Source organism: Lipotes vexillifer, unplaced genomic scaffold (assembly GCF_000442215.2).
Source record: "Lipotes vexillifer unplaced genomic scaffold, Lipotes_vexillifer_v1.1 scaffold518, whole genome shotgun sequence".
Lineage (NCBI taxonomy): Eukaryota > Metazoa > Chordata > Mammalia > Artiodactyla > Lipotidae > Lipotes > Lipotes vexillifer.
This window is the reverse complement of record NW_006780945.1, coordinates 634,966-650,299: the sequence shown is the minus strand read 5'-3', so window position 1 is coordinate 650,299 and position 15,334 is coordinate 634,966. Positions and strand designations below refer to the sequence as shown.

Genomic DNA, 15,334 nt, shown 5'->3' with positions numbered 1-15,334 from the left:
TCTTTCCCTGTTTAAACATGTGGGTTTGGAGTTGTGAGTTGATGACAATGAGGAGATAAGAAAGGGGACACAGTAAAACATTTCACTGGGAACTGCTTTGAGAAGATTAAGAGTGATTTAAAATGTTCCCGCTATTCTTATAACGTCATTTGGGCAGTAAACATTTTTTACATATGATTCCCAGAAGACCTACTAGTGTTTGGAGCTTTGCAAAACCGTGGTCCTCTTAGCTCTGAAGAGTCTACCCCCTCATGCTGGTCTCAGAAAACAGAACGTCCACATGAAACTCTGTGTCTTCACAGATTTTTGCTGTTTTACTTGGGAAACATAATTGAACCTATGGTACGTCTGATTTTGTGTATTCAGTGTGATCCCTGATACCTCATGTGCATGAATGTGACCCTTAAGAAAATACATTTAATCCAAACTATCAGCTGTGCATTCAGATTATTGCTTTGTGGGTATTGTGTAGCAACATTTTATTTTTTCACTGCTACCTTAAACGTATATTCTGTTTTTATTTTTATTTTTTTGGCCATGCAGCGCATCTTGTGGGATCTTAGTTCCCCGACCAAGGATCGAACTCAGGCCCTCTGCAGTGGAAGTGTGGAGTCCTAACCACTGGACCGCCAGGGAATTCTCACCTTAAACATATATTCTTTTAAAATATATGACAGTTGGTTTTTCTGATTACAAAGCAATACACGTTTAAGCAGAAAACTTGAAAAACACAAAAAAGTACAAAATCAGCCATAATTTCACCACTCAGTGATACCAAAGTTAACATTTGCAGAATGTGTCTTTTTGGATAGGCATCCATCCACCCACCCACCTCCTCCCTCCCTCCCCCGCTCTATTTCTCTGCACTGTTTCAAACTGTACCTACTATTTTATTGTCTCTCTTTCACTTAGAAAGATGTGGCAAATGTTTTAAAGCCTATAATTTGACAATATAACTACACACATTAGAGACAGGGGCCTACTTTAATCAATTCCACATTATTCAGTGTTTTCAGTTGGTTTTACTTTGTTTTTTTCCTGATATAAATGTCGTGGTGAATGCTTTGTCCCTACATTTCTGTGTGCCTCTTTGATTATTTCCTTAAGACATTCCTAGAAGTGGAATTACTGGATCAAAGAGTAAGCATATTTTTAAGACTTTTAAAACTATTTTGCCAAATTGTTCTCCGGAAAGCTGATTGCAACTCTGCTCTCCTGCTTGCAGTGTATCAGGAGGCTTTTATACAGGAAAGCTGAAATCCTATAGTTCAGATCCCATCTGTGGCCCATTTCTCCACACACCCCCACCCCCTTTTCTGGGCTGTCACACTAAAAGAATTTAAAACAATTTTTTAAATAAGCTTAAGCAAAAAGTAATTAGGCAGGAAAACCCAACACAAATGCTTGCCTATTCTAAAGCCAAAATAAATGACTTTGGGATTAAAATTTTTTTCTGGAGTAGCGAAGTTAATCATATTCATTTGCACGGGTACTTGGGAGTTATCCTTAACTCCTACCTGAGTTCAAAAAAAAACAGAGGTTTTCCCTTCACTCTTTGCCCTTTCGCCTCTATATCCTCCCTACCCCCGCAAAAAAAGAAGAAAAACAAAAGGAAGGCGGAGGGGGGGGGAGTTAGTGTTCTTCACCTTCCGTTTAGAATATTACATTTGATGATAACTGGCAATGGAACACAAGTTATTCGCTGCTCAGGGAAAGGCATCCGTGGGATCAATTGTTTATATACATAAACTACCCTTATAGTATAATAAATCCACACTTAACATTTTTAGCTCTTTACCCTCTGCCCCGCCAAAAGAAAACCACTGAAAATCTGTTTAGGAGAAACTAATCCTGTTTGTAGGCTCTTACCTACCAAAGCTTCTGCCTTAGTGGCCATTCACGTGCCCAATCAGAGTCTACCGGAAACACTCAGTGCTGGGTGTAAAGAGAGACTTAAAGTGGAAAAGATAAGGTCCTGCTCTTTCAGGAAGCAGCATTATAAGGAAGATGATATAGTTACACAAATAACTGTAACACTAAACAGAAATGCCACAAAAAGGGCAACGATATAGGAAGTGATCGCTTCTGGCTGAGGTAATCCAGAAGGCTTCATGGAGGAGGTGGTATTTGATCTGGGATCTTGAAGGATAAACGTAATTTGTAAATTCAGAGATGACAGGGAAGACAGAGGAGACAGCAGGAACAGAGGCAAACTAAAGAAAATACTCTGCTCTTAGAGTCGCCTCCCCTACCTCTCTAGGCCAGGTTAGCCCACCGTGACTCTAAGCTTCTTTGTGATCTTCGCTTTTAAAACGATCATTTATTGAGCACTTACTAGGTGCCAGGCACTATACTAAGCTCTTTACATACATTATCTTAGTTATCCTTGGAACAATCCTGTGAGGGACAGATGGTTGTTCCCTTTTTGCAGATAAGGACGTTGACATAGCAACAGGTTCAGTAACACCTTCCAAAGTCCCACAGGTTTTAGGGAGAAGAGTTGAGGTTTGAACACATTGTACCTCCATCTTTCTCTAAGATGCTCCTGGATACAGCTGCTTAACCTAGAGATGACGAAGGGATTGAAGTGCCAGTTTTTAAAAGATCTGAAAACACTAACCTATGTCTTTGTTCATTCCTTATTCTTAGCAAGGCACTGATGAACTTTTTTGTTTGCCTACAGTACCTCTTTAACACACGCACCATTACTGTATTATATTTAGAGCAAAAAAAAGTATCTTAGTTCACTTCAAGACCAGAGATTTCACTCCTATGCTAACAGGTACGTGTGACATGAAAGCAAAGTAACATCTTCTTGGGACCGAAGGAGATGAAGGTCAGGACGGACTCGGGTCAAAGCACCGCCCTGAAGGAGCCGCTCACCGGTCATTCCACTGTGCTCAGAACAGCATCAATAACCGTTTCTCAGTTCACATCTACAGTTTCCACTTGCTTTCTTATGACCTTGGAACCGTAATTTTCTCAGCCCCAGTTGTACCTCATTAGGGAGTGAGTGATGACAAGAAAGGTCAGACAGAATTTATTTTTCTCAGATGCAAGCGCTCTGGCACAACTAGGCCAGTAAACGGGAAGAAGTGGCCTCTTCTGTCTTGCACACAACATGCCGCCAGGCGCACAGATGGAGGAGGACCCACAGGCCTTCTGCAAGCTGTATCCTCACTTCTTGCCTCAAGCTCAGTATGGGCTTAGGAGACGTCTTCCCGTTTCTCAGACAACATCCTGGAGTAAATAAACTCTCACCACCTTATGAAGGGCCTTAAAAACAGCTTCCAGAATTCTCTTTCACTTTTCATAATGAAGACAGGCTTATAAAGACTCATGTGCAAAGAATGAAATCGGGTCTGCGCAGGGACTTGTGGCCCAAACCTGCCGGGTCAGTAATGTGTTGACAGAGAATTAAGGCTCAGGTCCCTCCACTCTATTCATCTAAGCAGAAATGCTGCCAGAAGAAAGCCCCCTTAATGGTGTAAAATTTGGGTAACTGTTGCAATGACAGCTTGCCAATGCCCATCCATGAAAAAAGAGAACATAGGGAAACGTTTACTGAGTACTTACCATGGGCTGGGCATCATGCTGGGTTCTTTAGATATTTTTTTCATTTTACTTTATTTCATTTATAAAATATACATAATGTGAAATGTATCACCTTAACCATTTTTAAGCACGCAGTCCAGTGGCAGCAAATGCATTCACATGTCCTGTGCTATCATCACTACCATGGAATTCTGGTTTAGACACATTCTTACTTAATATTCTAAACACTAATAGACATGTCGGCCATGCCCACCAGTCTGTAAGCTCTTGGAGGAAATACGTTCGTTGACTGGATAAATGAAGAATATCAGTATTAACACCCCCATTTTGCAGATAAAGAAACTGAGACTCAAAAGATTCACGTAGGGCTTCCCTGGTGGCGCAGTGGTTGAGAGTCCGCCTGCCGATGCAGGCGACGTGGGTTCGTGCCCCGGTCCGGGAGGACCCCACACGCCGCGGAGCGGTTGGGCCCGTGAGCCATGGCCGCTGAGCCTGCGCGTCCGGAGCCTGTGCTCCGCAACGGGAGAGGCCACAGCAGTGAGAGGCCCACGTACCGCAAAAAAAAAAAAAAGATTCACATAATTATTCAAGGTCTCAGGGCTAATGAGTAGCAGAACCAGGATTTGAATCCAAAAGCCACACTGTTTGTCCTGCAGCTGCCTTGGCTACAGCAGGGCAAGGCTACATGTTGTTCTGATCCCAGGAGTGTTCCAGGTACCTGAGTAGAGTGTAGAGAGAGTATGAACGTTAAACGATCACTACAAAAGGTACCGAATCCTGTTCAGGTTCTAGAGGCTGGTCGACACTCTCTGGATTACACCCTTATGCTTAGGCAGCAGTACAAACAAAAGCATATCTAATGGCACACTCCTTTTAAATTTTAACAGGAGTATCTAAGGTCTTCTCAGAGGAAAGCTTTCTTGGAGCACTGTATGACAAATTCCCTTTGTCTGTAAGAGCTAACAGCACCTGTACAAGACACAAAGGTATATTCAGGGTGTGACATCAGAGAACACTGCCAGCAGAAGCAGGGGAGATGTTCATCACTGTTTACCTTCTGCCCAAGATGCTCCAATATGTGTTACTGATAGATATTCCTAAAGCACGGTGGTTTCTCCTCTAAATTATTTTCAAAGAACAAAGACATCTACCAATTCATTCAACACGTTCACTATGCCCTGAGCGCTATGCTAGCCTGGATTCGGTGATGGACCAGGCACGCCTCTCTTAGTTCCACCTGTAAGGGGCCCACAACAGAGCTTGCATCTGGCGCCCTGCACTCAGGTACCAGCAGCGAACACCCCCCCACCGGCCACCCGCCCCCGCCGCCCCCGCCGCCCCGCCCCCGCCCAGGACCGGCCTGCTTGTGTCCGCGCTGAAATAAGCCTAAATCTCAGAATAATTTAAATCCCAAGCACCTCAAGCCCAGGATGGGGGTATAGTACCCACTCAGCCAGAGGAACTCTTTCAATGGGCCCCAGGGGGTTGGCGATCAAGGCTCATGTGAATACAGAGCAAGCGCCTCTTTGACCTTTCATCCTGGTGCTCGTCAGTTTCCTTGTCAGTTTTCCTTAAACCAGCAAAGTGCCACTTGGCGGCCAAATGTGGAACTGCCGGTTTAGATAGACCGGATATGGATATGGATGTGTGCGTGTGTGTGTGTGTGTGTGTGCGTGTGTGTGTGTGTGTGTGGCGGGGTACACACACGTATATATTCATATACACATATATATATGTATGTATATATTAACCATGTATCCTAGATTTTCTAACCATTCTAATTTCAAGTATTTTGTTAAACTACCCCCTATGTCTGCACTCACATTTTTGCTGTAGAAAATATCTTACTTCAATTGTAAATTATTGGGTAATTCCCAGTAGTCTGTAAAAGGGCCTATAATCCATTCATAAAAATAAATAATTAATTTCAATAAAAAGGTTTTTTTTAAGGTACATAATTTGCTAACATTTGCTATTAAATTCAGGCCTGATCATATACACACATAGCATCCTGGATTTGGCCACTGGGAACTCCCTCAGTTGGCTCCTGTGTCCTTTTGACTTGCCCCATCACTTTTTGAGCACTTCCTTACTTTCTGGCACCACAAGATATTCCAAGTTCATGTTGTGTTTTTCTGTCCCCTCCCTGGAATTGATCATGTCTCCAAGGATCCCTGGTTCCTTTTTAGAGACGTCTACCTCAGACCACCATGTATTCACTAATCTTTTACCAGTGAACACTTGCTCTGCTTCCAGTTTTCAATATTACAAACAATGATGCAATAAACATTCCCTGAAAGGAAACTTAATAGGAAAAAGGAGGGGGGGGGGGGATGTAAAAGAAAAACAAATGAATATGACCTGATGCAGTTTTTACTTAAGAAGAAAAAAAGCCCCAAATGCCAAAAATCTGCCTCTGAAGAGAAAGGAAATTATTTTTAGGTAATTTATGACTAAAAGAGAAAAGTACTCATTTTACACATAGACATGTAATATTTGTGTCAGAGAAAGAAATAATAGTTAATATGGAAATCAACATCTGGGATCATATGAATAGCTCATTTACAGCACTCATTTACATAAGCTCTTGCTTTTATAGATTTTAGGGTTTTTATATTTAAAATTCAGTTCCTTCTTATTTGATGCTTGGTTATTTTCTCAGCTTTCTCTACTTTCCCTCTTCTCAGCTACGTAGTGTGTCCAAGACTTACCAGTGGATATATTTAGACTTGTGATACTTTATAACATTTTCTTAGATCCACATCAAGGAGAACAGTTTACTCTGGTTGAATGATGTGAAATGAATACAAATTTGACTATTTAACCAGCTGTAGCCCTGGGACAGACTGTATTGTGCCTGCTGTCCACCAAAACATCAATGAGCTATATTTACAGCAGTAAAACCCCTTTTCACTAATTTTCCATCCAATCCTCGTGGGGAGTCAATCATCCATGTAGAAAGACTGGTGACCACAAAGCTGACAAGATGTGAAAAGACATTTTTTTTCACTCAAATCAAAGATGTGAGGGAGATACCACGAGGGTGTCACATGATGACCTTAACTCAAAGATGCTCTGTGTTCAGGTTTGGTTACCAAAGGAATCCACTCAAGATGGCAGTCTATTTATAGTCTGTTAACTCCTCCGCTGGGTCCCCTGGCAGGGTGCACATGGGACCAATGTCCTGGCTATATGACATCACCTCTAAGGTTGATCTTTCCAAAATATTTAAACCCTACTACGAGTATGCCCAGTTAACCAGTTCTCTTTGATAACAAGAGCATGAAAGATCCACTGCAGAGAAAAGCACCCATCACAAAATCGCCCTGGTCTCTGTTAACAACCATCACAGACCCATTTTCTCCCTCTACTTATGGTTTGGGTCTTGACTCATATCGTTCAGGAGTACTCAGACGGGGCAACAGGTTGCGTACACTCTGACATCAAATGCACCTCCAGGGCTATGTGTGCTGCTTTGATGACAAGTGAAACCTACTCAACTTCCGGTTCCCCTGATTGAAAGACCCTCCCATCGGGATAAAACACTATCCAATCATCCAGTGCTTCTACAAAAAAAGTATCTTTCTGAAGATGAGCTGCTTTTAGATACAAAGGGTTCTGCCTAACACCAGCTACTTTTAAGGAGAGTTAAAAGGGAAAAAAGTGCTTTCAGTAAAGCAGACACTGTCATATTTTCCCTCCAGCAAGTTGGTAAATAATGACTAATGGTCAGAGAAACGACTCCTTTCAGACCAGCACCCCATTCTAGATGCCTGACTTCCAGATTTCATCTGGTCAGGAGACTGGTAACCCAGCTCACAAATAAGAATCCAGTTTTAAGTAAGAGATTTTGAGATGCTTAATACTGTAGGTAAAGAATATGCCCAAAGCACCAGTATCAGCCAAAACAGGTATTTTATTTATTTTATTTATTTATTTTTTTTGCGGTACGCGGGCCTCTCACTGTTGTGGCCTCTCGCGCTGCGGAGCACAGGCTCTGGAACCGAAGGCTCAGCGGCCATGGCTCACGGGCCCAGCCGCTCCGCGGCATGTGGGATCTTCCCGGACCGGGGCGCGAACCCGTGTCCCCTGCATCGGCAGGTGGACTCTCAACCACTGTACCACCAAGGAAGCCCTAAAACAGGTATTTTAAAATACACAACAATAAGCAGAAACTAACACACCATTGTAAAGCAATTATACTCCAATAAAGATGTTAAAAAAATTAAAAATAATTAAAACAATAAAATACACAACATATATATTTTTTCCAAAGAAGCATATGAATGTTCTAATGCCACCAAGTATTACTTTTCCAGTCATTTTATTTAACAGAGGTGTTTTCAGTAGGCCAGTTATTAAGAAGAGCAAGTGGACCGAAGTCTTCCTCAGTCTATATTTTAAAAACTGAAAACTGTAAGCTGGTCTTCAAGTTGAAAAACTCCAAGCTGCCCACCTGTGCCCCTCCTGAAATATACTGACCCTAAAACTATCTCTGTAAGAGCCAAGATCAATTACAAGAGTTTCAAGTCTCCATCTCTCATATTTCTGGAAGGAAATATGCTCTGAGGGACTTCCCTGGTGGTCCAGCGGTAAAGAATCCACCTTACAGTGCAGGGGACGGGGGTTCGATCCCTGGTCAGGGAACTAAGATCCCACATGCCACGGGGCAACTAAGCCCATGCGCCACAACTACTGAGCTCACGCGCCTCAACTAGAGCCCACGTGTCGCAAACTACATAGCCCACGTGCTCTGGAACCTGTGCACCACAACTAGAGAAGAGAAAAACCCGCACGCCACAACTAGAGAGAAGCCCGTGCACCAGAACGAAGAGCCTGCACGCCTCAACGAAGTTCCCGCGTGCCGCAGCTGAGACCCAATGCAGCCGAAAATAAATTAAATAAATAAATAATAAATAAATCTTTAAAAGAATATGCTGAAGTCTGCTATGTTAGGAATCTCAGCTTCAGAAAAAGAATAGTACGAAATACAGAAACATTTAAGTTTATAAGCCAATCAAATACAGAATTCTAAGCGCAGGTAAGGTCAGTTTCTTTGGCTAAGCTACCTATTTGCAGATACAGCCCTAGGCCCAGGAAGAAGGCCATTAGTAATTCAAAAACCCTAGTGAGATTTTATTTTGGTTAGCTCATCATGAGATATGGAAACCCCATATAATTAGAACAAAATAGCATAAAATAAAAACCTATATGTTATAAAGCAGAAACTAACACACCATTGTAAAGCAATTATACACCAATAAAGATGTAAAAAAAAAAAAAAGACCCAACACAGTCAAAAAAAAATAATAAAAATAAAAATAAAAAAATTACTGCTGTTTATAAACAAAAACAAAAAACCCTACAGCATATGTATGATAGTTTTAATTTCTAAATTGTTAATATTAAGATCTGTAGGGACTTCCCTGGTGGTCCAGTGGTTAAGAATCCACCTTCCAATGCAGGGGATGGGGGTTCGATCCCTGGTCGGGGAGCTAGGATTCCACACGCTGCGGGGCAACTAAGCCAGCACCCCACAACTCCAGAGCCAACGCGCCACAACTAGAGAGAAGCCCACACGCCTCAATGAAAGATCCCGCGTGCCACAAATAAGACCCAACGCACAAAAATAAATGAATAAATATTTAATTTAAAAAAAGATCTGTAATTTGCAGCTAATTTAACAAGGTACCAATCTGTTTCACTTTGCCCTGCTAAGCTTCCAAAAGTCTTGAGAGCTCTGATTATTCTTCACTCACTCCTTAATAGCCGTGCGTAGGACTGGTTAAGAATCCGCCTGCCTGTACGGGGGACACAGGTTTGAGTCCTAGTCCGGGAAGATCCCACATGTCAGGGAGCAGCTAAGCCTGTGCACCACAACTACTGAGCCTGTGCTCTAGAGCCCGCGAGCCACAACTTCTGAGCCCGCACGCCACAACTGCTGAAGCCTGCGTGCCTAGAGTCTGTGCTCTGCAACAAGAGAAGCCACCACAATGAGAAGCCCACGCACCGCAATGAAGAGTAGGCCCCGCTCGCCACAACTAGAGGAAGCCCACGCGCAGCAACAAAGACCCAACGCAGCCAAAAATAAATTTAAAAAATAGCAGTGAGTAGCCAAGGTTATATAAACCAACTGAACTAATTTCTTTGGCTTACATATTAAATATATATTAAATATATTAAAGTCTAAGCTCACTTAGAGTCTGTCTGTAATGAAATCTAGAGCTAGAAGTATAACTCTTATGTTCTAGATGGTGAATCTCAGAGACAAAATACAAGTATTTACAATATATCATGCAGAGTCCAATCCCAAGGTTGATTCACGTCACTGGCTTCTCTCTCATCCTGTGTTCCATCCTCATCCCTTCCTTGACCTCCTACCTGACATCTCTGTGTCCCTCCACCAGTCATCTAGCACCTCTCAGTCCATCCTTGTAAGTCTTCACTCCTTTAACCACACCCTTCAAAACCTCCAATTTTCCTATTCTCAGCAAACACTTCTCTATGGCTCTTCCTCTTTTTACTGATTTCCTGCATGCTATTAAGACCCTGGGCTTCTGAGCATCTTTACAGGCTTGTCAGAAGTGATTCCAGTTCATCAAGAAAAAAACAGGTGTCCTAGCATTAACCATAAGCTTTCTGAGACTAAAAGGAACCAAGTTCCAAGTTTAAACGTAGTGCAAAACAAAGACGGCAAAACAGATAATGATTTCCCAAGAAGCAATACATGGTCATATCTCCTAACACAGTTAGTCTGGCTCCTAGGTTTATAATTCTCAGCCTGGCCAGTTCAAAGTTTCTTTAAGCACTACTTAATAATCTGCCAAGAAAGCACAGCCCCAGGATTAAGTGGGAAGTCAAAAGTTCAGCAAGAGGACTCAGTGACTGGCTTCTAAACAAATAAATTATGGAAAAGGAAAGATTTGTAGTGGGTAAACCTGACAGACACCACCTTCACTAAGTGATCAAGGTTGCCATCACTGGGAGTATGTCATGAACTGTTATGTGCCTCTGATATGATGTAATAAGGGCACTTACCTCTGGTATTCTTTCCGCAGATCCATAACCCTAGTCTAATCACAAGAACACATCAGAAAACCCAAACTGATGGGAGTTCTACAAAATATCTAACTAGTACATCTCAAAACTGTCATGGTCATGAAAAACAAGGAAAAACTGAGAAACTGTTAAAGATTGGAAGAAATGAAGGAGACATGACAACCAAAGGTAACCGGGACTAAAAAAAAGACATTAGTGGAAACACCGGTGTAGTCCTAATAAAATCTGTAGTTTTGAAAAACAGTAATGTACCTATGCTAATATTTAGTTTGGATAAATGCTCCATGGTTGTGTAAGACGTTAACATCAGAGATAGCTGGGTGGAGGGAATATGGGAATTCCCTACTACCTTTGCAATTCTTCCGTTAAGTATTTAAAAAAAAAGAAAAAAGTTCAGCAAGAGAAGTGCTGAGAGGAAATGGAGAGCAAAGGATCCCAAAGTGGAAGGTGTAGGTCTTGGCCCTTGTATTAGTGGTTGTTCAATTTTACACAAATTGCTGTACCCTACTAAATCTCTATTTCCTCACCAGTAAAATGTGCTTGATAATAGCTACCTTATAATTTGTGAGATTAAAGGTCGTATTAGGGACTTCCCTGGTGACACAGTGGTTAAGAATCTGCCTGCCAATGCAGGGACCACGGGCTCAAGCCCGGGTCCGGGAAGATCCCACATGCCGCGGAGCAACTAAGCCCGCAAGCCACAACTACTGAGCCCTCCCGCCACAACTACTGAAGCCTGCGTGCCTAGAGCCCATGCTCTGCAACAAAGAGAAGCCACCGCAGTGAGAAGCCCACGCACTGCAACGAAGAGTAGCCCCCGCTTGCCACAACTAGAGAAAGCCCGCACTGCAACAAAGACCCAATGCAGCCAATAAATAAAAAAAAATAAAAATAAAGGTTGTATTAGTCCAGTCAGGAAAGCAAACCACACCAGGTATTTTATTTTATTTTTTTTTGCCGTACGCGGTCTTCTCACTGTTGTGGCCTCTCCCGTTGCGGAGCACATGCTCCGGACGCGCAGGCTCAGCGGCCATGGCTCACGGGCCCAGCCGCTCCGCGGCATGTGGGATTTTCCCAGACCAGGGCACGAACCCGTGTCCCCTGCATCGGCAGGCCGACTCTCAACCACTGCGCCACCAGGGAAGCCCCACACCACGTATTTTAACAGAGAATTTAATCGAACTGGTTAAACAGGCACCGGAGAACCAAAACACAAAAAGGGGACACCGAGCTGACACAGTCACCTCAGGAAGCAGCTACAACCCCTGGGGCTGAGGGAATCAAGGGGAGAGGTGGGGGCTATCAGCCTAGAGGCCCCCTGGGGGTGGGAGTCTGGTCTCTGGGTACCACCCTTTCTCTTCTTCCAGCCCTGCAGACCCTCTGGCGCCCTCTGTTGGCAGAGCCTGGAAATTGAGAAACCTGGCCGAAGAGTCCCTGCCCCAGCATTACCCAGCCCAGGCTAGAGGGTGGTTTGGGGCTGGGAGACAACAGCTGAACTGTTAACTGTGAAACAACTTTGTAGACTGTAAATGTTACCCACTGGTACTTATTATTTTCATTACTTCTATTAAGTGCCTGAGCTAACTCTCCCTCTTTTTTTTTTTTTTTGGCCACGCCACGCATCTTGCGGGGATCTTAGTTCCCTGACCAGGGGGTCGAACCCGTGACCCCTGCAGTGGAAGCACGGAGTCTTAACCACTGGACCCCCAGGGAAGCCCTCTCCCCTTCTTTCTTTAAAAAATATTGAACAGTATGGATTAACAGAGGATATGCACCTTTGGTGTTAAAAGCATTTAAATTTTTAATAAATGGAAAATATGGGACTACATTCTATTCTATAATTATAGCAACCTTTACCGCAAAGCTCGCTTTGTCAGAGCTGTCTTCTAAAGATAAAGCATATGCCTGATTCATTTCTGTAATAGTCAGGGCTACTATTTTAGTTGAGTGAAATAAATGTGTTGCTCAGGGATGCTATTTACATGTAACCAGGCTATTTGACCCAGAAGTCTTTGACTTTTATAGATTTTTGTAAGAACACTTTCATTACAATTTAAGGCCATTATGCATCTCTTTAAAAGCTGAAAAAGTTAACCAAATTTTTCTTTGAAATGCAACACCAATACATATAGTTTCCCGTAAGCTGGGGCGGACCCTGACAACAGGAAACAGAGGTGAGAGTGTGCACACTTAGTTTCAGTAGGTTTCAAAGAAATGTCGAGGAACTTCCTACAACACAGATGCTTTAGTTTCACTGTTGAAAACCGCAGCAGTTCTTTGTGCCCTGGTTTGTTAAGAAGCACAGCCTTAAACAACAAACCAAAAGTTCAAGCGTTTAGCAGCACTTTCCAAGTCAGCAAAACTTGTCACCAAGTAAAGTTCCTTTCTCAGAGCTTCCGGAAGCTCTGTCTACACTTCATTTATCGCTTCCCTCTTTGTGTGTATATAGTGTCTGAGCTTCCTGCGAGATTATAAGCTTGAGGGCAAAGTCTAGGTTAGAGCTATCTTTGTATCACCCAGAGTGATTAGACCAGCACACATAAAAGATAAACATAGGTATGTGTAGACTGAATATATGAATAAGGTCTTCAGAAGAGCACAGCATGTGCCCATGGTGACCATCTGGGTTGTGGATATTTGCCCTAAACGGCAGGTTGGCACAATTAATACTCACAAAATAACTAAAGAACAGATTGTCATGTGTTTTTTTGTTTTTTATTTTATTACCTTTTTATTGAAGCGTAGTTGATTTACAATGCTGTGCCAATCTCTGTACAGCAAAGTGACTCCATTTTATGCATATGGACAATCGTTTTTTAATATTCCTTTCCATTATAGTTTTTCCCTGCTGCTGGGGTACTAGGATTGACCCCTCTGGCTGAGGGCTGCTGATGCAGAAGCAATGCTCACCCGCCCCCTGCCCCCCCCCGCCCCACTGCCACGTGCACACATGGCGTCTGGGGCACACGTCCACCGCCTCTTGTTGGTACATGGCCATAAGCAGGGACTCCCTGGGCCACATGGACAGCAGGCCACAGAGAACACTGGCATGTCTGTGAACCACTCCTTTCCAAGACATTCCTTTTTTTTTTTTTAGTCAGGTTTATCAAGGTGTAATTTACAGCCAGTAAAATTCACCCATTTTAGTGTACAGTTCTATGAATTTTGACAAACGCATACAGCTCTGTAACCACCACTGCAATCAAGGTACAGCACACTTCCATCCCCCCCTCAACGTTCCTTCATTCCCTTCTGCAGCCAACTCCTCCCTGCACCCAGCAGTGCCTAGCAACCATTCATCTGTTTCCCATCCCCACAGTTTTGTCCTTTCCAGAATGACAAGACACATTCTTTCCATGCTTAAATAAAATAGCCAAAGGCCTCACTGAACTCTGCACAGATCACCGTATGTTCAGCTGCCCTATGAGCCCCTCGTGTATATCTGGAGGGGAGAACACAGGGTCTGATGAGTGCAAAGGGCGGCAACATTCACTGCAGCGTGGATTACTTCACAAGCTCTACAGAGCGCAGGACGCAGCTGTGAAGCAGCTCTGCTACATCCAAAGACAAAGGCCTCTTATTTTAAACTGTCTCTCTGTGAAATATCCGGGTTCCTTCTTCCATGATCGTATGGTACAAGACACAACCAGATTTCCTTCTGGTTTGGTTGAGCTTTTGGTATTAAAAGAAAACATAAATTACTGTAGCTGAAACAGAATATAGAATAACAAGAAAATTCTGTTAAGCTAAAAAGCTTGAGTTCCAGTAGAATGTCCTTCAGGCCTATCAGATTTGGCTTGACCGCACAGTGAGTTATTTTGCACCTAGCAAAATACTGAACTTTTACTGAATTCTTTAAGAATCACTCAAGAGCTTCCTACACAACTTCAGGCTAACGTGAAGCGGAGTACAAAGAACATACAAATGCAAAAAAAAGGGACAATTTCGAGTTCCCTGGCAAATCGAGAGCGAGGGAAATTGCAAATTACCTTCTAGCACAATACAAGGTCACATTACAGCTTTTTTTTTTTTTAATTTAAAATTTTTACACACAGAAAATCCTTGCCCTGTAATTTCAAAGCCCCAATTATACTGCTTACTCATTCCCTTTCTACTCTACGTAAGAAATTATTTTATATTATATCTTATATTTCATATTAGATATATAAGGGGCTAGCTATCAAATTTTGAGATGTATAGGCCTTCCCCAATGGCACAGTGGTTAAGAATCGCTTGCCAATGCAGGGGACGCAGGTTCGAGCCCTGGCCCAGGAAGATCCCACACACCGTGGAGCAACTAAGCCCATGCGCCACAACTACTGAGCCTGTGCTCTAGAGCTCGAGCGCCACAACTACTGAGCCCGCATGCCACAACTACTGAAGCCCATGTGCCTAGAGCCCGTGCTCTGCAACAAGAGAAGCCACTGCAATGAGAAGCCCACGCACTGCAATGAAGAGTAGCCCTCGCTCGCCACAACTAGAGAAAGCCCACGCGCAGCAACGAAGACACAACGCGGCCAAAAACAAAAATAAAAAATAAATAAATTTATAAAAAATTGTGAGATGTAGTTTGAAGAAGTGATAGAGAATTTAAAGTCAAACAGTGCTTCCCAGCTCCCATCGGCACAGATTTGAAAATCTGAAGAAATGAATGCCAAGGTTTAGGATAGGCATCCCAGCGCCCACGACAGATTAAACACTTGTACTGACTTCTGCTCCC

General features: G+C 43.0%; 1 protein-coding gene across 1 annotated transcript in view; it reads right to left on the bottom strand.

The window, feature by feature from the left end:
• RNF157 (ring finger protein 157) overlaps positions 1-15,334 on the bottom strand; it is an 80,770-nt gene that overhangs the window by 29,091 nt on the left and 36,345 nt on the right. The window lies entirely within an intron of this gene.